General features: G+C 45.6%; 1 long non-coding RNA gene across 3 annotated transcripts in view; it reads left to right on the forward strand.

The window, feature by feature from the left end:
* Nucleotides 1-26,893, forward strand: part of LOC140649324 (uncharacterized) — a 98,093-nt gene that overhangs the window by 37,105 nt on the left and 34,095 nt on the right. For 2 of the 3 annotated variants that reach the window (XR_012041572.1, XR_012041573.1), the window contains exon 4: nt 875-1,685. This is a non-coding gene — a long non-coding RNA (uncharacterized lncRNA). Of the gene's footprint in view, nt 1-874; nt 1,686-20,209; nt 20,382-26,893 lie in introns of those variants that run through there. The other variant, XR_012041574.1, reaches the window with a different exon arrangement.

Raw genomic sequence — 26,893 nt, forward strand, 5'->3', positions numbered from 1 at the left:
ATATAGCACTTTTTGCACTTCAGGGACTAGCAGAAAAATAAGAAATTTAGGGACTGGTAAAGTCAATGTGCATGTGTCTAGTATGCTTTTCTTTTCTTTGTCAGTCTACATGAAGGGACATTTCAGGCCCCAAACTCTCTTTGGGCCCAATTAGGCAGCGGTAATTTACTTGCTGCCACTGCTGTCACTTTCATTTTGATGATCTTGTAAATAAATTCCTTTAAAAAAGGGCAGTGATTATTTATCCAAGCCTGAAATTTTTAGAGCTCTTGCTTTATGGCAAAATAATCAAACATCAAGCTCTGACCTGACTTGGCACTCCACATAGTTACATACTAAAATACATGTGCTCATATGTAGAATTAAAAACACTTATTAGAGAAGGGGTCCAGGCAGCATGCTGGACCCTGGCAAGGTCAGGAAACTGTGATAAGAGCGGGTATCTTCCCCTGGAGCTGACACATTGTTGTCCCTGCTCCGTGCTGCAAGAGGACACTGGCCAGAAGGTGCAGTAAATAGTGGGAGAAAAAGTCCTTCCTGCCCCTACTTTGCTCAACATGTTTGTTATGGACAACTTCTGCAGGTACTGAAGATGATAGCAGCCTGTGACTTTGGTATTTGCTTTTCACGTGGGGAATTTAAAATTAATCTTATTTCCATTAATTTATTGGTGCCAGTTTTCAGAACTGAGGACCCTCATGAGACAGCTAGAACCATGTTTTGAGTACAGCCTGGGCCGACCATTTGTCATCTCACATTGCTCTTATTTACTGATATGTGCCCCCATTGCAGTGGATCTGGGCACTTCACAGCTGTGTCAGTGTGTTCTTCCTGAAAGCACCCAGTGAAATAAAAACTTGTTCATTTTTCCAAGGAGGCACTGGGATGAAGCAGTTCTGGATACACAACAGGTGACAGCTATGGGATGCTCGCAACCCACGTCCCCATCCCCGTGGCTGCCTGTGCCACTGTGCATGCTCTCTGATGTGAGATGCTCCAGCTGGCATCCCCCAGCCACCCCAGGCACTCACTTGCATGCTCCCGCTGTGTTCACATATATGTAAGCCAAGTTACCTGTGCTGCAGGGGGAGCAGAAGCCTCAAATGCCAACTCCTAAGCAAGATGCCTAACTATGGTGTTGTCTGTCCACTCCTGAGTCCTGCCTCTGAACGCTACTGTTCTCTGAAACCCGGGTCCTTCAGCCCTACGTACAAAATGATGCGCTATCTGTGCACCATGAACAGATCGGGTGATTAAACAGTGGATGAACTGCATTCATGATAACACATCATGTATAAAGGGCAAGAAAAGAAACCTGTCAGACATGAAAGGAAATACTTCCCAAGTGACTTTTATTAACTGAAAGTGCCAACAAGCTTTTAAACAGAGCGACCTCGCTCTGATGCCTTTGCCGCAGCCTTTCATGCTGGCTGACATTGTCCTGGAGACATCCTTTAGGTGTCTAGTCATACCGTAGGGACACTGGAATTAGGTTATTCAGGATGTTCCCAATTATCTCCATTACTCTCTTTCTCTACCATTAGGGCAGCTCTGGGAGCTCTACAAAAATAGAACCAGGCAGAAAAAAATAATTGGGAGCAAATTAACCACAGAAGATGCAGCTTTGTCCTTCAAGATGACCAATTAGAGGTTTCTGTTTTATCATTGCATTTTGATTTGCTTGCGTATCTGTCCCATTTATCTTGTCCAGCTCTCTAAATAAAAGATGCAGACAACAAACAGTTGAGGAAAGCTTTTTTCTTTGAGGTACACAATGCCTTCTAGTCTGCTTTGGCTACTTTTCTCATTTGATACACGTCTCGTGTTATTGGAGATGACCTTCTAGTCCCTGTGCTGCAGGGGCTTTAAAATCAAGGCCTGAAAGTGGGATCCCTCTCTATTATGAATGTTCCTGGATATGCCACCATGTAAATTTTGTAAAGTTTGGGAGTTTATGTTTGTCTTTGCCTTTCTGGGATTGAGCAGCGCATATGGTTTATGTCAGCATTTGTAAGGTTATCGCAAAGGTTATCTTGGCTAAATTATAGCCCTTTGTTTATCCACGTGGTTGGGTATGGTGCAAACAGCTGCACTGTCAGTAAAATCTTTCTTCTGCCCTCAACCCTGACCTGGAGGTACCAGACTCTCAGAGGTTACGTGGCTCCATATGAAAGTAGCTTTGAAGGGGCTGTGAATTAAAGCTGACACTTTACCTGAAATACCTGCCCCCAAATTAGCTGTGAAAAATCAGGTAACCAACACAAGATGCCAGTACGTCTTTGTCTAGCAGTTCACTGTGGTCAGTGAAGCTTCTCCTTGCCCTAGGAACTCATGCGTAACCTGTCCTAAAGATAAGAAAAACTGCAGTTGAAAGGGGATAACTGGAAGCACTCCAAGAGGGTTGGGGGAAAAAAGCCGTTCTGCAGCGTATGAACACGATCTGGGCCTCTTGACAGCTAGGGACTGCGCTCTACTCCAGCAGTCCTGAAATCATGCTGCAGTGGTCTTTAATTCTCTCACCACAAAATACATGCCATCCCTCCCCTTTGTTCTCCTTCTCTGTCCATATATGAGTGTGAAATAGGAAAGTGCATGCTTGCAAACAACCACATTTAACATCCTCTTCCTTTACATGCATTCTGTCAAAGATGGGGGATTCAATTCTACCTGAGGCACAATTCCTTTTTGTTCTTGCTTCTCCTCAAATTGTCCTAAAATCACCTGCTAGATGAATTACCAGCTCCTCTTTTCCTGACCCACTGCATATCACCCTGCATTTCGCAGGGAGAAGTCAGTTTCAGATCCAAAATTTCTGACTCGGACTTGCTCTTTCACTCTATTCATGAGGCTTTGTTCTGATCCTGTCTGTGCCAGTGTGCCTCAAGCATAAAATCACTGAAGTAAAGTGGTGCTAATCTGCTGTGCATCCCGAACCTGGCTTGCTGCGTATGTATGCATGTGCCCGTGAGTACATACGCCTGAGCACATGCACGTATGTGTGTAATCTAGCCGCAAAGAGGTTCTAATTAGAGCTAACCAAATACTGGAAGCAATTTTTCTTTGAATAAATTATTCAATGCATTTTGTCTTTGTTCATCTCATAAATTATTCAATGAATAGTATTTGAATGGTGCTAGAGCTGGTAGGCTACTGCAGAAATGATTAGTCAAATAGCTTATGCAGTAAAGAAGATCAACATTTGCTAAATAATATATTTGGCAAATAATATTCAACCAGCCCTAGTTCTAATTGATCCAACGAGAAATGCAGACAGCACATGGCACTCATGGATGGCTTGGCAAGTGCTCAGGAGCTGATCCTTTCTGATCTTCCTCCTTCTCCACCAATACAAATAAACATGCAGTTTCCTGTCGGTATCAATGTGCAAGACCCGGCTGGGCACACGCCTCACGTGCCTGGGTTAGTGGTACACCCCACACACGCGTGCGTTTCCCCTTCCAAGTCACAGGCAAGGCGAGAGCCTCTGGGCGAGTGTCCCACAGCTAGAGGCGGATATCCAGACCTCAGCATACTGCGGTGGGCTGCCGAAACGAGCCCGTCAGCTTGCAAGCTTGCAGACTCCTCACTTACTTTCTTGTGTGTAGTTAGTGTCAGGCGTGTGGGCAAAAGCTCTACCAACACAGAAGGCTGGCACTTTTCCTGCTACTTTGTCCTCAAATTATGTGGTGGCACAATTAAAAAATAAAAAACCCCCTCTCATTTACTAGATTGGAAAGTTGCAGGCGTACAAATAATTTATTGGGAAAGGAGGAGAATCTTATTTGCTGCAGGAGCTGATTTCAGGGACATGAATTAATACAGTTTTTGTGGTAATTTTATGCCAGACACTATGGAGACATGCTACATCTTTGTTAAATTTTGATTTTTTTGTTTCCTTCCACCATCCCCACTTCTTCCTTTTTATGAAAATAACCTCCAAACAAATCCAAACTCCTCCTTTCCACATGACATTTCTTACTCTGCAGCCTTTCATCAGAAAAGAACTTTTTTTCTTGGAAACGTCGAGCTAAGCCTTTGAAAAAATTAGATGTCATTGGTTGTGTGAAACGTCTTCCTTCTTTTTCAAAGCCAAACCTCAAGGATATCTTGTTTAGAAACTTCACATCTGCTTTATTTAGCAGTATCCAGGGCCATACAATTCAAATTAGATTTTTATTGCATTTTGATGGTCCTATTATTAATAGAAAAATAGAAGTCATCTAAAAGATCAATGCAGAGTGCTAGACACTTTGCATAGTCGCTTATTTCTGAAATAGGTCCACTGAAGGGTCCACTGACCCTTTCTGAAAGGGTCCATTTCTGAAGTGGGACCCTTCGTAGCCTCAGGTACTACTCATTGTGGCTTCCCGTGTCAGGATCTGTCCCATTCTTTCTAACCATTGCACACATATATACATGCATTTTGTATACACTTATATACACATGACGGCTCAGCAGCCCGCCAATCTTTGAAATTCTTTTGACTTTCCTTATAAGGAAAGTTAAAAGTGGGAATTTTCAAGGCTAGGCCTTTTCTTTGTTTAGTGTTATAGCAAAAGGGACACGAGCAGCAGACAGATGCTTAAGTAGAGAAGTCAACTGAATAAAAACCACACCCTTATTTCTCAGTCGATAAAGAGGATTTGCTGCCTTTTTCTATCTCCATCTGCAGGCAAAGTGTTGTCCTCTCACAGTAGCCCCAATCTGGCTCAAGGCTCCTCAGCAGTGTGAGCCAGGCTGGATGTTGCCATCCACGATGGTGAGGGCTGCGGGCCACCAGTGCCATCGCTGCTATTCAACCATAAGCCAAACTGCTTTTGGTCTGAAGTCACTGCAGTTACTCATGACGAAAGCGAGCAGAAATGTGGTTTTGCAGCTAAAATTAGGTTGTAATCAATTTTATGCAGCATTAATCACTCTTGTAAATAAGCCTCTCCAGCCACGCTTAAATCAAGCTGTAAGACCTGAACCAGCACAACAAAAGGCTCCATAAAATCAGTCCGAGTTATCCCCCCCATAGTGACTAATTACGTTAATTAATTCAAAGCCTGATTAAACAAAATTATGCTGAAAGAGAATCATCTCTGTGAGTCTTCAGAAATGCTGCTTTCAAAAATAAGGAATGAATCATTTACTGCTGTTGAAATTTGGGGTTTGTACATGTGTTGGTTTTTTTCTAATTTCATCCAAAATTTGACTACCTCATTTCTGATTTCATAACAAAGCCTGTGGCCTCAGGGCTTGCCCATCATGGGTGGTGGTAATGGTTGGTTTGTTCCTGAAATAGCAGATAGCTGCCCTGGCCTTTCCTCGCAGGAGTGACCGAACAGAAATTGCTGAAAGCGGGGAGCACCGGAGATGACTCCGAGAAAAACCCTGAAGCCTGAAATTCCGCGCAGTTTTGGAAAGCTTGGCTAAGGCACCTTGACCATTGAGGCTTGGTCATCCAAGGTAAAAATAAACACCCTCATCTACCACAGATCTACAGAACCATTTTTAAGTCCCTCCAGTGGCAATTAAGAAACTTGTTGTTTGGCTGTTGCCGAGGAGGCATCTGCAATGCTCTCCCAACCCAGGCTAATGCAGCTCTACATCGCTTCCACTTAAAATTTAGAGAAGCCTCACCGACACGGCCCGCATGGGAAGCCAGGGGCCAGGCACACCCCTCAGCTGGGGCTCATTTCGGCAGCCGAAACCCGAGGGAGCGGGGCCACTCCACACAACAGGGACACTGCTCTCAGGCCTGACCCGTGCTGCCGCTGCGAGGAAGAAGAGCGAGCAGGCTCCTGTCAGTCAGTCAGGGCATTGCAGGCTCCTGTCTGTCAGGGCATTGCAGGCCGGGCAGGCCTGCAGGGGAGCTGCAGGTGAGGCCTGGTGCAGACCGCCGGCGGCACCGCCATCGCAGCATGGCTCCCACCCCGCCATCCTGCCTGCGGGGAAGCACTGCGCCTGCCGGCAGGGGTGCCATGATGTTAATTACTGTAATCAGCTGTCGTTACCAAAAAAATTAAATCGTCTTCCAGGCAGGTTATGCGGCCCCACTCTGCCCACGGCCCAGGAGGCCATCTCAGCCCCGTGGGGCTGTCAGCCCCTGCCCCAGCGATGCCACAGGAGGGGCTGCGACCAAAAATGACAGATCCGCATTTTGAGCTAGACTTAACTGTTTTGGATAGTAGAGGTTCAGCCGAGAGAAATTAAAGTACTGAGCTGCAGTGTAAAATTATTCAACATTAAACTATTATAAAATAGTAAACAATATTGCAACTAAGTAACGAAAATAATTGAATATTAGTAATCAGTCGCTGATGTGGTTCATATCCTCTGTAGCTCTCTAAGCAGAATAAGTGTTATTTTCAGTCCTGACTCCCTGGGACCGAATACACTCACATTTTAAAACCCAGAAGATGCTAACAACCTCAAATGCTGGATCAGAGGTGCAGTGAAAGCAATACATAAAAGTATTCTCTTCTCTCTGGTGTATAACAAGTGGAAAAAAGGGAGAGATACTGCAAGAAATAGTAACTGAGACGCATGAAATGTTGGAAACTGCTCAGGGAAGCTACAGATATCGGGGAAAAAAAGAAAATTAAGAGCAAAATGTTTGCTCTTAAGGAAAGAAAAGAGCCTCTGGTGATGGGATATGGGATTAGGTGGGGATGAGGAAATCGTCAGTGATGGGGAAAGGCGGATGCGTTGGATAAATATTTTTGTTTGGCAGTTGGAAACAAATAATTTATATCCTTGTTTTAAATGAGGACAGAAAATACTTTCCATTAGTAAGCAGAGAGACTGTTGAATAACCTTTGAGAGAGAGAAAAATATTTATATCCGTACCTCCAGAGAAGTTATGGGCCAGGGCTCTAAAGGACCTGGCTGCGGCGATCATGAGCCCACTGGTACTAATGCTGAGCAGTTCCCGGATGCTGGAAGTCCCCCAGGAAACTGGGCAAAGGCTAATTTTATGCCAGTAATTCCAAAAAGGGGAGCAGATGAGTTGAGTTTCTCCGTGCCGGTTAGCCTGACATCAGTCTGGAGTGAAATAATGGAAAAGCTGATACGTGATTCGGCCGATAAGAACAGAGGAAGGAGGGGAGTGTAACTCATACCACTCAACATGTGGGAAACCCAAACGGGAAAAGCGTATACTTTTAGTGTCCATGCTTTAAAATTGACATTGAAAAAATTGGAGTGTGGAGAAAGCAGTTACAAAATGATTCACAGGCCAGAGGAAATGCCTTCCAGGGAGAAACTCGGAGGTTAGTTTGTCAGAAGAGAGACGGAATGATGCCTGAATTAAAATTTATAAGTAACTTCACAGGGATAAAATGGCAGACCCTAAAGGGTTACTTAACTTGGCAAAGCAAGACAAAATGAGAAACAATGCCTATGAATCAAAGCCAAATCAATGCACCTGACAGAAGGCTCATATTTTTAACAGAGAAGATGATTAATGAATGTGATGGATTCTCCATGTTTTGATGGCTCCAGATCAAGACTGAACTGTCTTTTGAATACAGAAGCGCTTGGGTTCAGTGCAGGGAAAAGTGGTTAAAATTAAATGACCTGTGATATATATGCAAGGTGTCAGACCAAATGGTCTGTCTGATAGTCCCTTCTGGCCTTAAACTGTAGGCAATGCAAAACTGAAAGATAAATCTGGTCCTGTATTGTTTTTATAGATAAGTACCTTAACATTTTTCTTTTTTATTTCCCGTGAAAGGAAAGATTGCAGTGGTGTGCAGTGTCCCCGGCTGGGTGGGTCACCCACTGGGGGCAGGAAGGTGTGTGCCGAGGCGCCTCTCTCGCCATGTGACCCATCACACGTGCCACCCGTGTGCAGGAGGATCGATCTCTGCAGGCACGGGAGGCCTGATGCCGCATATTTTGCAGTGTTTATATGCACACAGAAGCCCCTTGCCCAAGCTGCCTCGAGGGAGCAATTCACTGACAAAATACTGGATCCACCCCATAATCCCTGTGGGTCTCCTGGGAAGGAAGGGCAGCTAGGGACAGGTTTAAGTTTGATTAAGCTGTCATAGCAGGCCCCTTCGCCCCCAAGTAACTCCTTATCCATTGCAACGTCTTGTCTGGATAAGAAATGTTTTAAAGACACCCTAGAAGTTGCACTGCAGTATAGGAATCTGCCCCTGGATCAAGCCAAAAGCATCTCGGAGACCTTGATGCTGTGGAGACCCATTAGGCATTTCTTTTGTCAACAGACAAAAGGAAGCATAAGGAAGAATGACACCCATGCATATACTCTGTACCAGGCAGAGGGAGAGCAGATGATGCTGGAGGACAGCACAGCCCCAATGGGCCAGATTCTGACTCGGGCATTTTGCAGTCCGAATGACCCTGCCGATTTGAGCAGAACTGCAGAAGGCACAGTATGGAAAGGTGGCCCCCAGGATATCACAGTCGCTCGGGCGTGCAGGTAGAGTAATGCTCAGTATCCTGTTGTTACAACAGACAGCGCGTTGTCACGGTTTGTCTGCTCCCACCTAAGAGACTAAAAAGAAATGCTTTAATGGCCTTTTCAGACATTCTGCACTGCCAAAAAAAAAATGTTTCACTGCAAACTCATATGTTGTCTGTTGCACAGCTCTGTGAAATACTTTGCATGGTAAAAAGTGCCTGAGAGGGAAGATTATGTGAAATGAGTATTTGAGCAGAGGTGACTAATCCCTTCAACTGACAGTTGATAGGAGAAGTTAACTGCAAAATGGTTTGATATGTGTAAAGCAAAGCGCTCTGTCCTTTGCAGTTTGCTGTTGCTACTGCAGCTGAAGCAGTACAATTTTTTCCGTTGTAATCCTGTGCTCTGTTGTTTGCTCATGTGTGAGACATTTTCCTCAGCCTGAATTCTCTGCCTTTCTGAATCTCTTTAATATCACTTTACAAATCACATTCAGGGCTTCTTTTGAGTACAGTGTAACAAATATTATTTATTACTATTCTACTGTGCTAGGTACTGTACAAACATATATTGAACTAGTAGGAATATTCTTATGACATTTTCTCAGTCATATTCCTCAATGCTAGAGGCAAGAAGCAGATTTTATGGAGAGAAATAACGTTCTCACAGGCTATTTTTCTTATTCTTCCCCCCAGCTCCACTCTGTTTTGCACCTGCACTCTGTCTTGCAGCCATTTACACCTGACTGAAGAGAAAGTGAAGTAAGTGTAAAATGCCACCCACTTTGCACAGATGGAAACGACTGCATACCGGAGAAGGCAGTGAAGGAATCAGGCCACAGGGAGGGAGGAATCACCCATGTATAGTTAACCTAAAGAGCTGCACACCAAGATGTGCAGATACGAAAGCGCTAACAAAGGCTTCTGGAGGAACAGCTATTGAGACTGCAGGGCTCAATCTGTGCTCATGCAATTACGACCTGTCCCTTTTCACCTCTGTGGTACTAGCTTTTACGAGTTTCATAAACTTGCAGCCTGGAAGGGACAAATGTGATTTTATTATTATTTAATCGTGATATTATTCTTTTTCCCAGCAATTTTGATTCTGAGCATGAAAATTATGTTTGAGGTACACTTTCAGGTTGCATGTCCTGGAAAGTTGCTTAGTCTTGATCCAAAGACGCAAACTGACCAACTCATGACACTTGCTGGTAACATAATCAGTGATCCTTGTTCTTAAGCACAAAATCTTCTTTTACTTCACATTGTGATCTTTGCAGTTTCCCAGATTCCAGCAATCAGACCGTGTTAGGTTTTTGTTGGCTTCATTTAAGAATTATCCCCACTGCAATCTGAGGCATTACTGTATCCTAAACCTAGTGTATTTCGGTAGTAAATCATGCCTGTGGAGCAAGAAAGGATGTGTCTATCACGCTAATATTGTTTTCCTCTGTCATTCACATGCCACTTTAATGTTCCCTTCACATGTTGTTTAGATATTGCCATGTTTTTACAACATCACACTATTAATGCTAGAGGGAAGAATAAGATAGCGCACCCATTTTATAACTTGTTTAATTCCTTATTGAAGAGCTTGACATAACTGGGAATGACTGCAGATCTGTTGTTATAATTAGAATTTGGTCTTTAGCCCTAGGCTTTTCCCCTTCAGGGGGGTTGATTGGAGGCCTGGGAGGCCTCACATCTCAGCATGCTATTTCCTGAAACCTCTTTCATCCCTGCTGCTAAGTGTATACTGAGTGACTTGGAGGGTAAAGAATGAAGCTGTGCAGTCTCTTCAGAAGGAGAGCAAATAAGTGATTTGTGCTGAGGTAGAGGCAGACCAAACCAAGCTTTCCACAGGCAGCAGAGCAGCCAGGATTTTCTGTCATAAAGTGGCACCAGCATCTTCTGCTGAACATTGTGGTAAACGTCTGGTTAGGACCTACTGGGCAAATATGAGGGGAACAAGAGAGGGAGGCAAGGAAAGCAGAAAATATTACGAGGAAGACACAGCCTTCTGTGGTCTGCAGGGAGGAGAGCTTTCTGTGTGTGCAAAGGATTTCTCAGACTCGTTTTTCTAGGGTTGGCCAGAGCAAATCCATGTGGGCCAAAGTGCTGCCAGAATTATCACCAGCGTATCAGGGTCGGCTGCACCTGGACTGCAGGAGGGAACTGGGTGTGAAGGCTGTAGCATAGCCATGCTACTGTCTCCTAGGCACACTAGCAGGAGCATCACTGCTGCGAGCCACCCGGTTAGTCCCCTCATATAGGAACAGGGCTTTTTGCCCCACAGCTGAAGTTGAGAAACTATCTTTTTATAGAGTCTTGTTTTGGGCTGGGAGGCACTGAGGCGAATTCTCAGCTGCTGTAAATTAGCAGCGCTGCTTGGTCTTCCGTTACACCAGCTGGGGGCTAGGCCCTTATCAGAATTTATTTACAGAAATGGGCACGATCTTTGAGAGCAGTCACACTACTGGAATAGGCTTTGGAGTGACAAAAGATGTGGCTGGAAGTGTGTTATGGTCTCTCTTCTCTGCTGAAGTACAAACAGGTGGTGCAGGTATCCATCAGTCAACTCTGAATCATCAGGTACCTCCACACGCTGTTGTCAGAAACACAGAGCTGCAAAGCCCATTTGTCCCAGGGACTTCAATGGGTCCAAATGCTATTATATGTGTGTGCAAGAAGCTCACCACAGTGTGACATGTATGCCTATGTCCTTGCAACACAGGCTTATGCACACGTGCGTCCAGTTTCATATACCCACCCACCCTGGATCTGCAAAGCCTCTCAGCTTCACAGAAGTACAGTTCCACTGAAATTAGAGAGCAGAAGCATTTACAATGGGCTCCCTAGGATGTCTTGATCCAGAACAAAACTTCTTCAGGCTCTTCAAAACGTTCTCTGGCTGAATACCTCACCCCTTCTCTGCTCCTTTCCTTTCCCTCCTGCACAAACACATGCATAACTTTTTGGCGACTTTGCTATAAAAATCCCGCCACCCCTCCCCAGGAAGTCTAGACTCTGCAGAGTTGGAATGTGCCTTATTGATCTGTCAAGCCATTATATCTGGCCATTAGATTCACACGTACTCTTCTGAGATTAGCTAAATCGCTCTGCAAACTGTTAATAGGCAATTTCACAGACCCAGCTGTCCAAAGATAACAAGAAAAGTTCAGAAAACAGAGTTTAGGTAACTGATCTGTGACTGCTGAGGGCTTGTAAAGCTTTCAAAATGGGCTGTGAGTGAAGGCAATTGGTGAGGAGCAGAGGCAACCCAGATCTCTCAGGATATAGTCCTTACACCTATTCTGTTGATTATGTGTCACTCACTGCAATAACTTGGTACTATTTGCTTGACCTTTGTTCTTTGGCCAAAGGCCGGGAGTAAGTCTGGCAGGAACTGTCCTGTACCTCCACATGAAATTGCTGGATAAAGATGCATGAGGAGCTGCAGGGCTGAGCAAAATATCTTCACTTCCTGTGGTGAAGCCTGGAGGCTGAATTTCAGGGAATGACTGACATTTCCAGCAGCTCTCTGGGATCTCTGGGGATCCCTGGAAGCAAAAGTCTGTTGAGCCATATGCTTCTCCAGGAAGCAGCCCAGGTCATGGTCTGTTAAAGAGAGAAGCATTGTCCATTGTGATTACCTATGCTCTCAGCTGCACTTTGGAAACCAGCAGGAGTGAAAATGTCAAACCCGAGTGCTGATGGGGAAACAGATGCCTCTCCCCATTTAAATATGAGTTCATGGTCCCTTTGGGAGAGCAATACGTGAATTTCTGAGCAACACGTGCATCCAGAGATGGACCCTGAACTAGGATCTTGCTCTCTGCAGAGAGCTCTGAGAAGGACCTTGTGAAGGCGGCAAGGAGCAGCAGAAATCCCAGCCTGCCTAGGTTAGGCACGCTGTGAACACCGCCAGGCCAGGATGACTGCGGGGCTGTGTACGGAGTCAGCAGGCTGTGCCTGTGCTGCAGTGCAAAGGTGTACCCACAGCTCGTGCAGATGCACGGAGGTTACATATGAACTACCTGGTGGTCCACACAGCAATGTGGAGTTCAGTGATAGCCAAGCACCAAAGAATTTCTGCTTGGGTTTTGCAGCTGGCTTGGAGCCACGCTGCCAGGGATGGGAGTGCCTGAGCTACCTAATTTCACTCCAGCTGAGAATGCTTGTACAAAATACAGTGATGCCTTTCAGGCATACCCCATTGCGTGCCTGGGTGCTGTGGTGCCCATGCTGCTAATTTCTCCTCTGGGGTCAAACGAGTAGCAAACACCCTTGCTTACGACACAGATTCATAGATCCGAAGAATTTGCCAAGCCTAAACTGAAGTCCAGGGTCACATAGCTCCCATCTACCCTTTTATTCTCCAGGGAAGTCTGTTCGCCTCTAACTGTCATTGCCTCTGGAGAGCTGCCAAAACATATTTCTTGGCAAGGCTTGGATCTTCCCACCAAAAGGTCGTTATCTTTTCATAAGAATAAAGGGAGGCGCAAAACTCCCCAATTCCTTGGCAAATAAACAGGCCTCCCTCAGAAACTTACTCATCATAAGCCCAGAAAGGAAGGCAAAGAAAAAGCTGTGAAAATTTTTTTTCCCCAACTTATAGGACAATTTGGCTCCCAGGTCTCCTTTCCTCATCAGCAGAAGCTCAGAAGAGTGGCTAAAACTAAGGGGAAGGTTGTCTTGGTGGCAGGACAGCCTCTACGTTGTCCTGTCTTGCGTATCTTGTTCATGCTCCTCGGGTCAAGCTGACCTCTGCAATTGCCCTTTTAGGTCAAATGGGGAAGTACCACTGAATGTTTGATTTTTTCCCCGTTCCCTTTGTAATGTGAGGCCTGGCCAATTTCCAAAGCTCATCCGGGAGTTTTACAGTGGGGACTGAAGACACTGGAGGTGCCTGCGATTGCTACTGCTCTCTTCCTGTGGCACACAAAAGCTGTGGCTTTTGTTCTTTGCTGTTGGTCTCGAGCTTGTTACAGAGCCCCAGGGAGCATTTTGTGGCCACAGGCTGGGTGGTGGATGCTCTGGAGATGTTTCTGAACTAACTGTTTGCCTGTGGTTGTGGTGGACTGAACCTGTCCTGGGACCCTTCTAATTCCAGCTTTGCTGACTGGCGTGACCTCTGGTGCAATGCAGACAACAGTATTTTACCCAGTAATTTGCAGCAGAAGGAACCAGTCTGCTTTGCTTTAGCAACAATCATACAGAGCCCCAGCATAAGGACTGCAGGTGAGTGCTTCCTTGCACTAAGTATTTTGCTCCTTCCCTTATTCATTAAGAGGACGAGAAGTGCAGGGTGATGGAGATCAGCCTCTCTCCCACTGCCTGAAGGAAAGCAAGGTAGAAGTGCAGCCCTCCTGGGCAAGAGGAGAAGGCTGGGCTGCGCAAAGGGTTGCAGGGGACTGGTGAGGCTCTTCAGTCCAGCTCACCCTAAATATTATATGTGGGATCCTGGGCAGGTTATTTACACCGTCATTGCATGCATGTCTTCTGGAACTTGGTGGGCAAGGTGCTGAGGCCCAGTTTTCCCACCTGCTGAGAGCTCTGCAGAGTCACTGACTTCTGCATGGGGCACAGGAGTCTGTGGTAGGTGGTGTAAATTTTGCTCCCACCAGTTCAGCTGTACTTCCTCCAGCCTCCTCATATCCAGCCTTCCCCAGGAACTGAGGGCTTAGAAACAGGGGCCCATGAATCCCTGCCAAGCAGAGATCCAGCGAGTGCTATTTAATGCCTCCCTATACCCTTCCTAGCCTCCCTTCATGCTCTGCCCTTTAGTCCCTGCTCCCTGTGAAGACGTGGAGGCTATGCAGGCTGCCCATCCCACACAGCTCGTCCCTGCATCCCTCTCGTGTGTATTGGCAGGATCTGACACCCGCCTTCCGGGGGCTTTCCCCTGTGGGCAGCAGAAGGGCAGAGGAGCACACCACGTGGTGGTGTTCGGACAGGAACTGGCAACAACAAAACGCAGGGGAATTCAGAATTAGGGGGCTGCAGCTCTGATCTTAACTCTTCCTAGCAGGTGCCACTGCGTTAGCTGGAACCTGCTATTTTTAGAGCTACTTTTTCATTTCCTCTGTTGCTCGAGTTCCAGCCTAGCACTGCCACTGAGAGGTAGGACCACAGGCTGGGGCTGCTGCTGAAAATCAGGAATCGTCCTCAGAGCAGCCATGAACCATATCTTCAGCTAGCGTCAGTCACTGACTTGGCACAGTTACATCAGCTGACAGTCTTGCCCAGCAGCCTGGGTCCAAACCCATGATATGAGGCTGGGAGTTAAGGGCTGCCCATTTTGTTGGAGAGACAGCTGAGACTGCAGCCAGGACTGACTCCTACATGCCCAGGCACTTGGGGCAAGGTGAAGGTGGCAAAGGACACCCTTGTCCCCAGCCAGCTCAGGTTGTTTTGTTGGATGAGGCTTGACTGAACCCAAGGATCAAAACCAGCTGAGTTAACATTAGTATAAAATAGTCAACTGTGCATGGGAGGATGGGAAACTTTGTCCACCATTGTGTGAACAGGGGATAGGTAAGAACAGGGAGAAAGAACAGTAGAGAAAGACTGAATATTTTTTTTCAGATTTGACCCCTCAGATGTCTTTGTGTGACTCCAACTGTCTTTGGTGGGAGTGATAGGTGTGTTTTTATGAGAAAAAAATACATCATTAGGCATCATCTGAAATAGCCTAAAGTAAAGGCTGGTAAAAGCTTACCATTGTCCAGCTAAACAATAAAAAGCCCAGACGGATTGAAGAGAGAGATGTACTTATACAGATTTGAGGGTGGGGCCTTATTCTGCAGAAGCAAGTTCTGTTCCCACTTAGCCCAAAGGTATTTTGGAGTCAGTGTGTTACTCCACATACCTGCTTTTGTGAGAACAGATAATTTCACTATCTGCCCTTTCAGTGAAGATGCTGGAGGTATGGTGATCATTTCTCCTCTGCCTCATGGTGGTCCCTGTCATCTCCATTGGAGTTGGAGATATCAATGCCACTGACACAGGCTGAGAACCAAGGGCACACTGGCTTACCTACAGAGCTTTGGTCAGGCAAGATTTGTGGAAAGCAGTGGATCTTGGAACTTGCTAGACCAGCTAGTGAGAAAGTGTGAGACAAGACACTTTGGTGATGAGAGCCTGGCCCCCTGCCAGCACCTCACTGCTCTTACAGGCACGTGAATGCTCCATGGACCCTACACCTCCTCTCCTGCATCAGCAGAAAGGACAGCTAGCCACGCGGCCTGATGTACCTGCTCTCCCTGTTTCCACTTGGACTCTGTCTCCATGTGTGTGGCCCCTGGTGGTCAGGAAACTGTGCTCCTCATTCCCTCTGCAGACATCTGCATTGCCTCTTACAGGACCATTGCCTGGCAAAAGCCCTCCAGAAAATGGAGATGCCAAAATAGAGAGGCATGCACCCTTGTGCTGCCAAACTACAAATGGCATCCTAGTGCCACACCGTACTTTTGCTGATTTTCTTTCTGGAGTGGTTGCAGATGCTGGAAAACAGAAAGATGCTTTCTTTGAGGAGCTGCCTGCAGATGTCCCACAAAGCAACCACTGGGAAGCAGAGTAGGAGGCAGGGTGCCGCGCAATCAACCCTTGATACCAGCCCACGGTGCACCTAGACATAAACACTGGATGTGTCCTCTGGTTAATTCAACAAAAACACTACTGTGTGCTCACATGTGATCCACATCAAATCCAGGAGAGTTGGTGGGGCACAGATCTGGAATTAATAATTGTGGATCCCCCACCTCGGAAGGCTGCATAATAGTGGTAGCTCAGGGACCCTGACAGCTTTGAGGAATCGTTGTGTGATGGCTGTGTTCTCAGCAAAAGGATTAGCTATAATTAAATGACGCTAGATTTATTAATTAAATGGCTCTGTTCATGTGACCCTTTCACTGCTTTGGGGCAGGATTTTCAAAAGTGCTCAGCCTTGCCCTAGCTCTGCTCTCACAAAAGGTAGTCTGGAGTTGTACCAGCATCTTCAAGCACAGCAAAAGCCTTTTGAGAACTTACCTGCAGTCTGAAACCTTTTAGCTGCTATGATGAGAAAACACAATGGATCTTGGATCCCAATGCAACTCATGGGATATTTGCAGCTGCACAGGCTCTATCTGCTCTCCCTGCCTGAAGCAAAGTCAGCTTTGGGGCACAGCTAGGCAGGAAAGCCCTAGGAAACAGCAGAGGTGTACGGGAGGATGGAGGTTTCTGTAGCTGGGGTGCTCCTCAGGGAGCCAGTGCTCCAGGAAGGGGCCATGGGAGGGACGCTCCAGCTGTAAGATGGGCTCCATGAAAAGTGTGCCAGGGTGTGTATGACATTAAAGATCTCTTTGTGCCTGCATCCTGTCCCTCTTCCAGTTTGCTTAATCCTGTCCTGCTTTTTCGAAATGTCACCTGCCATCTCAGTCAATGCACAGTCCTTCCTCACTTCCTATCCCAAACTGTTCCAGTGCTTTGCTATCCCCCAGTAAAGTGACACTGCAGTTCGTCCCAAAGATGTGGAGGACCTTTCTTCCCTATCATTTCTTCCATGAGCAAAAGGTCAAAGCTATCACTTCTGTGCCTGGGTAGGAGGGACAGCTGTGAGTTGAGTCATCCCGCAGGCGCGTACGGCGCAGGGTGTCCTATAGATCCGCTATTGTCTTGGGAGGGCAGTGAAATCCAGCCCAGCAACCTTGGGCCTGACACAGCTTTTCCAGTGCCGTTGATATTTAAGACAAGTGATTATTATTTCAGAAAAGAGGAGGTGATTTCTACTCTGTCTGTGTATCAGGAAGGCTGACATTAAAAAGCCAGAGGTGACTGGTGATTGTTCCTGAACTGGGAGCGGTCTTTCAAAATTACACCTGAATTATTCTCTGCCCTGCCTGCCATGTTGTGGCACCCCATTGAATTCACTATTTTTCAGGATCGAATCTAGCCTGACAGCCTTCCCACAAAGGCTATGGAGAAAACAGATCTGCCCCATTTTTTTAAGACTCTCTCACAACATAGGATCTTGATGAAGTTAACAGCTGACAAATGCAGAACGTGGAAAAGGAAATACTGCTTCAGGCAGCGCTGTCATTGTAACCCTTGGAATTCAGGGCTGCAGGAGGCTCTTGCAGCTAGATGTTTTTTCAGGGACAGCAGCGCAACAAATGCGACAGTCGGTAACAAAGGCTCAGCGAGGAAAGCAAGAGCCAGCAGGGTACAGGGAGGAATTGCTTTCCAAGCATGGCACTGAGTGACTGATTTGGGAGGTTATCTTTTACTAAAGTATTCAGGAATCCTCTGGGAATGGGAGGAAACACAAAATTGTCAATTTATAGTTTTGTATTATGTATCTGGTCAAAACCCGGAGAATTTGGCTCACCGGAGCCAAAAAGAGAACATGGGCCAATTTCTGATCCTTTTTGTGTTCTGATAGAGATTTCCATCACACATGTAACTAATCCTACAGAGTCACACCCTCTAACAATGTATGTCCTCATACTTTGGGTAATATCAGCTAAATACAGAGCTTTTTTATTTTTGCCTGCTTCCCTAACGAAGCAAGGCTTATGTGATTGCATTTCTCTCCATGCATTTGTCTCTCGAACTTCCCCCCTTCCCACAAGAAACTTTAAGCCCGTTGACTAATGTAGCCAAATTTGACATAGGGGTAGAGATCAAAAGGCATTACATTCCTACAAGTTTTGTGGAAACTGATGGCTATTCGGAAGGCACTGAGTATCCTATGGCATACTTAAAATGGGTGCCTCTGGTGAAGAAAAAGCTGCAGCGTGGTTTCAGTGTTGTCTGTTCAGTTCTGCCTGCTGAGTGGATGTGGTCAGGGTCTGTCCAGTCAACATGTGGCGTTGGCCATGTTCTCATGGCCTCTCAGTGGTTGGTGTACGTGCAAAATGCGGCAGAGGAGCTCAGACTCGGGTGCATGGTGTGGAGGGGGAATGGAAGCATTCTGGAGGTGGGAAAGATCAAAGAGGGGTCCAGAGGTTACTGCAGTGAAAAACTATGGCCACAAGGCATTAATCTGTAAGAAACTGGATTATGTCAGTTCTGCTGCTCACAGAGCAACTTGCTTTGTTTTCTGGATAACACAGCCCACGGAAAAATGTTCCCTCCACAGAGTAGTTGGTTTGTTTCCTAACATGTACACAACTCTTGATACCAAAGGGACATTTCTATGAGTACTAGAATCTTTGTCCTTCGCAGGGTTGTATTTAGTCACAAAGACCTGATGTACATGGCAGATGTGTGGAATGAATGAGACACCATTTCGGCACACTGGTAATTTAAGCTGCTATTGCTTCTGTCTGTTTGAGTGCCATTCTGATGTTACAGTTTAATTCTGATTTTAAGTTTGCTTCCCATCTACGTAATCCATTGATTTCAGTGAAATTATCCCGGTATTGCACCAGGGCCTTAGGCTCAGTATTCAGACCTTTCACTTAAACTCTTCTCAGTAGAAACCATGTATAAATTCAACTGTTGCCTTGGGTCAGTGGTTGTTGCTTATACACAAAGTAGGCAGGAGTTTTCGGAGTAGGGAACATTTTGTGTTCACCACAGGCAGATGCAAATAATAGGTCACAGCAGGCTGAGAGCAGAATCAGGTCTCATATTTTTAATAAATACACGATTGCCATTTTACAGGAGGCATCACAAAGCATTATACCAAGAACAAAAAACATGCATTAAGCATCCAACACCTTAGATCAGCTATTTGTTGGAACTCAGTCACCAAATTCAGTCCTCTCTTGAGAAAGGGGACAGTTGGGCATTTCCAGAAGTGCTTCAGGATCACTAATCTCACTGAGATATGTGCATAACTGAGGTAGGTGTGTGACCAGCTTGGAGGTCTTGGAAGGCAGGTACTTTATAGGTACATGGGAAGCCACAGCTCACTTGGACTGTGCTGTTTCTCAGAATTGCAGAAGAGGGTGAACTTGCAAGCTTAAAGACAGGATGGTTCAGTTGTTGCTCTCACTGCAAAATCCACATGTGAATACTTTGTATTTCTTAATGAAGGCTATTTCTTCCCTAAAAATGGAGAATTGAGTTGGATTTTGGACGCGCCACTGTCATGCAACACAGTGAGAAAGGCTCAGAGAAAGGCTAGTTAGTCCATGTACATGTACAGCGCAGTACAGCGGCTGGGGTCCTGGGAGCAGTGTACTCCAGTGGTCTTCCAGTTTGTTATACCTTGCTTTGCAACAGGACTATTTTGCTCCAAGTGCAGGTCTGCGCTGGCATAGCCATACCGCTTGCTCAGGGACCTCGTGTGGCTTTCCTGAGACCGTGTGAGGGAGGGAGGGAGGGGAGGAAGAAAGCAGCTCTTCCTGCCCTTAAGCTGTTGCTGTACACTGCGGATCGCACCACTCATCTGAGAGACAACAAAAAGCAATATACACAGCACTTAACTCTCTGAAACATGGCTTGCGTTGAGTGCTCTGCTGTGCATCCCAGCAGCGTGAGAGTTGCCAGGTAGCCTGTAATTGTATAAAATTGAGTTTTTTGTAGGAACCAGATAGAAATGGGTAATTACTCACAGAAGGTGGTCATAATTGCCTTTGCTAACAAGTAAGGGCAGAAACTGTTGCCTCTAGCCCCACTTTAAAAGGACAAAGCAAAGAGCAGTTGGCAGGAGGAAGAGGTGGAGCCTGCCAGAGGAATTTCCCATAATGGAGACTGCCAGAGGAATTTCCCATAAAGAAGAGGTGTTTGGTATTTGACAGGGTAATTGAATGTTTAGAGGAACAGGCTGACATGAAAGTACATTTTCTTTTGTGTGGTTCAGGAAGGCCGATCTTTGAAAACGGCAGAAGAGGCAGGATGGAGGACTGGCAGGAACCGGCCCAGGGATATGGTGTAGCCAAAGCTCTCATTTGGATTTTGGATGCCACCTCTTCCCGAGAGGCTGAGATGTCCACCCTGAGCTCCCTGGCAAAGATGTCCAGGGCTCAAGACAGGTGCGTTTTTATATCTTGATTATAAAATAAAACGAACATTGATGACCCTTTGCATAATGTTCCCTCCCAGCCTGCCTCCACTATGTCCCATCCAGTAGTCTTCATTTTGAGCGGTTTAGTGTCTTTGAATCCTGCAGTCCTGTTGAGCAATGAGATGTTCTGAGTCCTTTCCTTCACATGGTCTCCAAAGGGCCTTGCAATTCAGTGTGCAGACACCCTCATTGTTAGTAGAGCACAGAGTGAAAGAAGCACGTGTGAGAGGAGAAGGGGAGTTTTGCACACAGGAAGGACATGGAGCTGGCAGAGGTGGCCTCCCTCAGGCCACCTGGGGAGTGGTAGAGCTGGCTTCCTTGGGACACTTCTGTTCCCTTCAGGCAGGAAGGAAAGTTTTGCATTTGAAGCTCCCCGTAAGGGGGTGGTTTTAAATCATGGTCTTGCCCCACTCCCTGCTCCCCTCCTCTCTCGGTACCGCCTCATCTCATGTCTTGTGGATTAAGAGATATTGCTAAGTCCTCTTCCTGGCATTTAGGTAAAATGCCCCAAATTTGTCTCTTTGCAGCAGGTCTTTCAAATGTTCCATCGCCTCATAGCTCAGGCAGTGCAGGGTATTTACATAAAGGGTCCACTATCCTTGGAGAGAGGTTATGTCTTGCCAGCCTCCTTTTGTTTTGAATTTTGTATGGAGGGGGACTGTATTGTCAACCCATTAATTGTCACAAAGTTAATGGCTTTGAATCTAGAGGCCACAGGCTTAAATTTCTGGGAATGGGATTTACTGCAGACTATCACATGAGGATACTGTGACAATCTGGTTGAGGCATAAGAAGAGCAATCCTATTAGCTTGAATTGCCAATAGGGATCAAAGCTCTCTTCCCTCTTACACAAATGCCTTGGAAGCAAACTGATCACTGTCCAGGTCTATCAGACCATGAAACTAGATTAGCAAACTGGTGCCTCTGTGGCCAAATGACAGAGCAGCTGAGGGGCTGTCATACATGTAGGAAGAAAGAGGGAGGGAAGGTTATGTAAATATGTGGCAAATAATTCACTTTATAGAATATAATTAGATAAGACTGAGGTGCAGCAGCACTACCAGCTGAATGCAAACTCTCTCTCCACTGTAGCAAAGGACACATTCAATGTTGTGGCCAGGAGAACCACTGCAGGGGTGAACAGCATCCGAAAATTTGTCTTCACAGCTACAGGCTTGTGTACAGTGCTGGGGCACTTTCTTTTAGTGTACAAGGAGCAGAATGTAAACCCTTTCCTGCCAGATACGTGCCATACGCACTTTGAAACAGCCGGCTTTTTATTAGAGTTTAGGAAATAAACTGAGCTGGAGAGAGGAGAAAGAATGGTGATTGATGGGTTATATGGCTTATATGGTTGGTGCTAGCCACGTCATTAATATGACCCTGTAGTGATCTGAATTATTGTTAGGGCTATGGGAGCAGGGCTTTCTGGGGCTAGGTGCCGTGCAAGAAAAACAAACCATGGGCTCTGAGCCAACAAATGTTCTGGTTTAATCGCATCCACCCTGAAGGATGCTTCAAGCTGATAGCTGGCTGGTGGCTTATGTGGAAGAAATGACGACTTGCATCCCCTTGGAGGGGGACAGGTATCTAGCATTCAGCTCTCCTGCCCCTGAATTAACACTGATTTACAGAAAAGCCCAAGACAAAATTGAATCCTGTGGCATGGTAAATGTACTGTATGGAGGCAGAGCCCTGTGTGTCCTCTCAGATGAAAAGGCCGAGGCAAACTGTCCTGCTGGCCCCCCACCTACGGGGATTGCAGTAGGTCATAGGCTTAGCAAGGGGCAAGGACCGAACAGACTTCAACAGTCAGCTAGCTCCACTTTGGTCCCTCTGTGGATCTGGCTAGGTCTAGAAATATGGCCTTGTTAATGAAGTAATGTAGCCAAGTAATACAGTTGACATCTTTTGCTAAATCTCCAAGTTGACAGGTAGTGTTTGGCTAGCTATGTATAATTAGCCAAGTAATATGAAATTCATTTGTTGGGTAGATGCTCTGAGGTTAAAATCAACTTTTCCCAGGTTGTATTGATAAGTAGGATATTCCTGGGGAATATGAGCAGAGTATTCACAAGAGGTCCATACTTTACTCTGCAAGGCAGAATTTTGCCCTGTGCTGCTTATTATTCCTTCTTGAAAATTTACTATAGACCACAGATTTTGATAAAAACTTTAGCTCTTCTTCTTATCCTTTCAAATGCACTGTCTTTGCGTTGAAGCGTACAGAATGTACCTTAAGCTGGGTGAAAAGTCTTCCATAGTTTTAGTACCTTAAATCAGCTGGGCAGTATGATTGGCAGATCACAGGCATTTCTCCTTGGCAAGAGAGTTTGCTTACTTGATAATTCACCGGAGCTGGAATTTCCTTCCCTTCCAGGTCTCGCCCACAGCCCAACCTTGCAGCCACAGCATGTGCCCTTAGCAAAGGGAACTTTGCTCCTCATTTTGCTTCTGCCTTTTGATGTTTCTTGTTGTAAGCCAAGAATATGAACTCTTTGGTACACACAGAAATGGGGGAGGTACTCAGAGAAAACTATACGTAAAAGTTAGCAGCCAAGACAACCATGTGTAGAATTACTAGTCAATACCCTCTATAGAACAACGACAACCAACATAGTATTTATTGATTACATCTTATATGACAAGTCCCTAAGTAACATTAGTAAGATTTTCCAGCACAGTAGTTATTAGCCTGTCTTTCTTTCTCCTTTTTTGTTTTGATTTGTTTCTGATCTAATCCTGCCTTGAAGTAAGCCTTATTCACAGCTCTGGCAGCAATTCCTTCCCACAAGATTTGGGAAATTCACACTGTAATCTCAATATGGATTTGCCATTGATGGTTTTTCCTTAAAATGGATCTGAATTGGAACCCAAAATTTGAACGCCACATTACTCTGGGTACATGCAGGTTCTGATTTTAATGTTAATTCAAATCTGTATTTCAGGACTTGACAAGAAAAAACGGTAGTAGTAAATAGTATGTGAAACAGCAGGAACAATAACAACATCAATAAAAGCAATAAAAACAATAATATCCATGCATTAGAGCTCCTATGCTCATAAAGAATGCATTTATGAGTGCTTTTAAAACTCTACATACAGAGATCTTTCATCTACAATTGTAGCACGTACACTTGGTGTGCAACACAGCAACAGCAGGATTCCAGCACAATCTTTAGGGGGGAACGCAAAAAATAACATCAAATAGTGTCACAGTTGAAACAGAGGGGAACATTCGGGCAACGTATAATTAATCCAGCTGGAATTTGGTCAGGATGTCCAGGTTAACACCTCATCCAGTTAGTGGGCTCTGTAGTAAATTGTTGAATATTGTTGTTTAAAAGTCAAATAATTTACTGAGCTCTTTTCATGTGTGGAAAATACAAGAAGGTCAACTGCCTTTTTAACATCTGGTAGCAGAACCCTGGTGATTTACCTGCACGCTGGTGATTGTAGATAGCCAAGTGATGGATGACTTTGCTAGAAAGCTCTTTCTGTTAACTCATACAAGCCCACAAGGAGCCTGATAACTCTGCTTTGTGGAAACATTAAAGGCTTTATCTGCAGCTTGTGTAGATTGACAAAGCACCACAGATGTCAGTGGGACTCTGCTGATTTATACATGCTTTGGATGTATCTCTAAATCAGAAGGCCATTCATTACTCTTGCTTGAAAAAAAAGGGAAAATAAGAAAAATATAAAGTATTTTTACTAATTACTTATTAGAAAACATTTTACTCTGACTTTCAAATTACCTTTCAAATCAAATCTGGGATTTTTTTTCTAGCCAAACCACACCAATTCTGCTGATCCTGTAGAGCTGACCTTCCACTCTTATAGAGGCATCTCTTTGATCAGCATACCTGTACTCTGAGAGACTCACTCTGAGAGTGCTTTGCATTGACTGACAAAAACTAGTTTTCAGTCTTGCTGGCAAGAGGAAGCTAATATGCTTAGGGAAAAGCAAGGTGAGTTCACTCTGTTTTCTGCCTTATCAGCAAAACTGTCAGTCTGCAGTCACAGCATTGCAGCTGCTGGAAACTGAAGAGGCAGGAAGGGCATAGCACTGCTTAATTTCTTCCCTCTCCCCAGACTGAATTTGTAGGGCTGGCAATTAGAAAATTCATCTTATGGCTTGGAACTTTTGCTTCAGTTTCATCCTGGACTTTTAACAGGCACGGTGCTCAGCTGGGCTTCTCCATGGGGCCTGACTTGGAGGCAGTGTGGAGAGGATGAGCGTCAGACATACTAAGGGCAGTAGTTTCATAGCACAGTCCCCCTCCAGATTGCTCTGGGTTTCCACAGATCTCCAGATCACCGGGGGATGCTCTTCCTCCACTGATTTACTGTCCTGGCAAATATCATGTGGAGCACAATCTATGCTGTATGTTGCAACGAGGCTAACGGCGGCTGAATGAGGGTAATGTTTGCAGTCAGGACTTTCCTTTACAAACACTGAATCATGCTCTTGTGAAACGAGGACGGAGTGATGAATGACTCACTGTTGGCAGCACACACTGCCCTATCAGTAGGCTCTGTTGAGGGGAAGGGGGGGGCTGGTGTTTGATATCATCTCTGCGCTCCCAGCTCCCAGCATGCTAATGAGTAACGCGCACTGTGGCCTGTATTGATCTGTGATTTGCTTATTCACGAGGCTCTGCACAAAGACACCCAGATTGCTGGAAGTCCTGTTATTCACCAAGACAAAGATGTTGCTTTGGGGATGTTTAAAAACATCTCTCTTGCTTGGCCTTGATGTTTTCAGCTTGGATCAGTCTTTTTATTTTGGGCTTTTTTTTCAGGGTGAATGCTTTGTAGCAATAAAATGCAAAACTTCATTAGTAAGGGACAGAAGAAGCATGCCTAGAAGATTCAAAGGAAGGATAGTAAGATATAGACCCTTGAGCCAGCGGTTCAAAGTCAGCCCCTGCTGGTTATGAGATAAGGGACACATCCCCTTTTTGGGTGCAGGTGATTATATCGTACGACCCAATGCAGAGGCAATGCAGGACCTGCCTGTTGGTACACTGCTGGAAATGGCTACATTGCCAGGCTGTGGCTCAAGAAAGGGAGAGGGGAAAATGCTGTCCTCAGTGAAAGGGCATCAAGCTGCTTGTTCTGCAGACTGTTTCTAAGCTATGGCACAGATGAACTTCCCAAAGACTCCCTTCAGGATGTGGGGAAAGGGTCTGCACCCTGGGATACCCAGGGTTGAGAATGGTATTACAGGAGGTCTCCATACTTAACCCAAGATGATAAATACCCCTACTGCCTAAACCCCCACTGCAGCCACTTTTTACTGAGACTCTTAGCACAAGGGCTGCAGTCCCAGAAAGTTTATAGATTGATCTGTCTTTTCAAGATGAAAGAAGGTGTTCACAGTTCACCAGTGAGGCATAGGGAAGGCTGGCCTGCCCCTGCCAACTGTCTGGGATTAAAGAGGAGACTTCAGTCACCGGTTGCTCCTGCTGGGTCTGTAAGCACCAGATCCCAAGCTCACTGCAAGGCTCCCACTAACTTAAGCAGACTACAAATCAGGCTGTGAATAAGCACCATGTTCACTCAAAAAGACTGAGTGGAATTTAAAACATGGGAGATAGCAGCTCTTCCCAGGACAGGGCAGGAGCAGACAGCCTGGTTCCCCTTGCAGACACATCCTGCACTAATAAGGGTTCAGTACTTGCGCCAAGGATGGGTGAGGTGAACATGCAGGAGTACCTTTATGCAACGACAGAGGCCGGAGTGTGGTTGCAGACCAAGCTCTAGGACGTGACAGCCCTTTCTCTCCATTAAATAGCTGTGAGTTAGTTTAAGAGGGACAAGCCCTGTTTTTCAACAAATAAGGTAGCTAAATTAATCAAGGAGAAGACATAAGCAGCCAAGCTCTGAAGCAGTTTTTTCTGACAACAGTCCCCTCCTGGTGAATCGCTGCCATGTAGTGGTATAAGTATGGGCTAAACTACAGTTAAGGCTGAGTGAACAACATGATTTCAAAAGTAATTGGGAAAGGGAGCGTGGAAATTGAATGAAGCCCAGAAATATGTTCTCAATCCCCACCCCAATCACACCATGGGAGGAACTCGCCATTGCTGTAAATCAAAATGCACATTTAAAGCCTTTTTATAGTTTCTGCAGAGCATTCTCCTGGGGCCCAAGATGGCTGTTGATAGCCAAGAATGCATTACACTGAAGCATCACAGGTCCTGGAAAATCCTATCAAATTTTATGGAAAATGATAACATTCCTGCAAGCTTAATGAACCGTCGTTTCAAGGTTCTTAGGAGCGGTAGGCCCACTACTGAAATGTATGGATGCTGCATGCAACCTTGCAGAAGAGATAAAACCCTCTAACAGTCCTGTGGTGTTAGCCAGGCTAAACTCCCTTTCATCTCCAACAACCATGCACCAATATTCACTCCTGAGACGGTCCTATAAATATTCCAAGCCTCTACAGAAATCTACTGGCTTCAGCCCCA

This window comes from Ciconia boyciana, chromosome 3 (assembly GCF_034638445.1).
Source record: "Ciconia boyciana chromosome 3, ASM3463844v1, whole genome shotgun sequence".
Classification (NCBI taxonomy): domain Eukaryota; kingdom Metazoa; phylum Chordata; class Aves; order Ciconiiformes; family Ciconiidae; genus Ciconia; species Ciconia boyciana.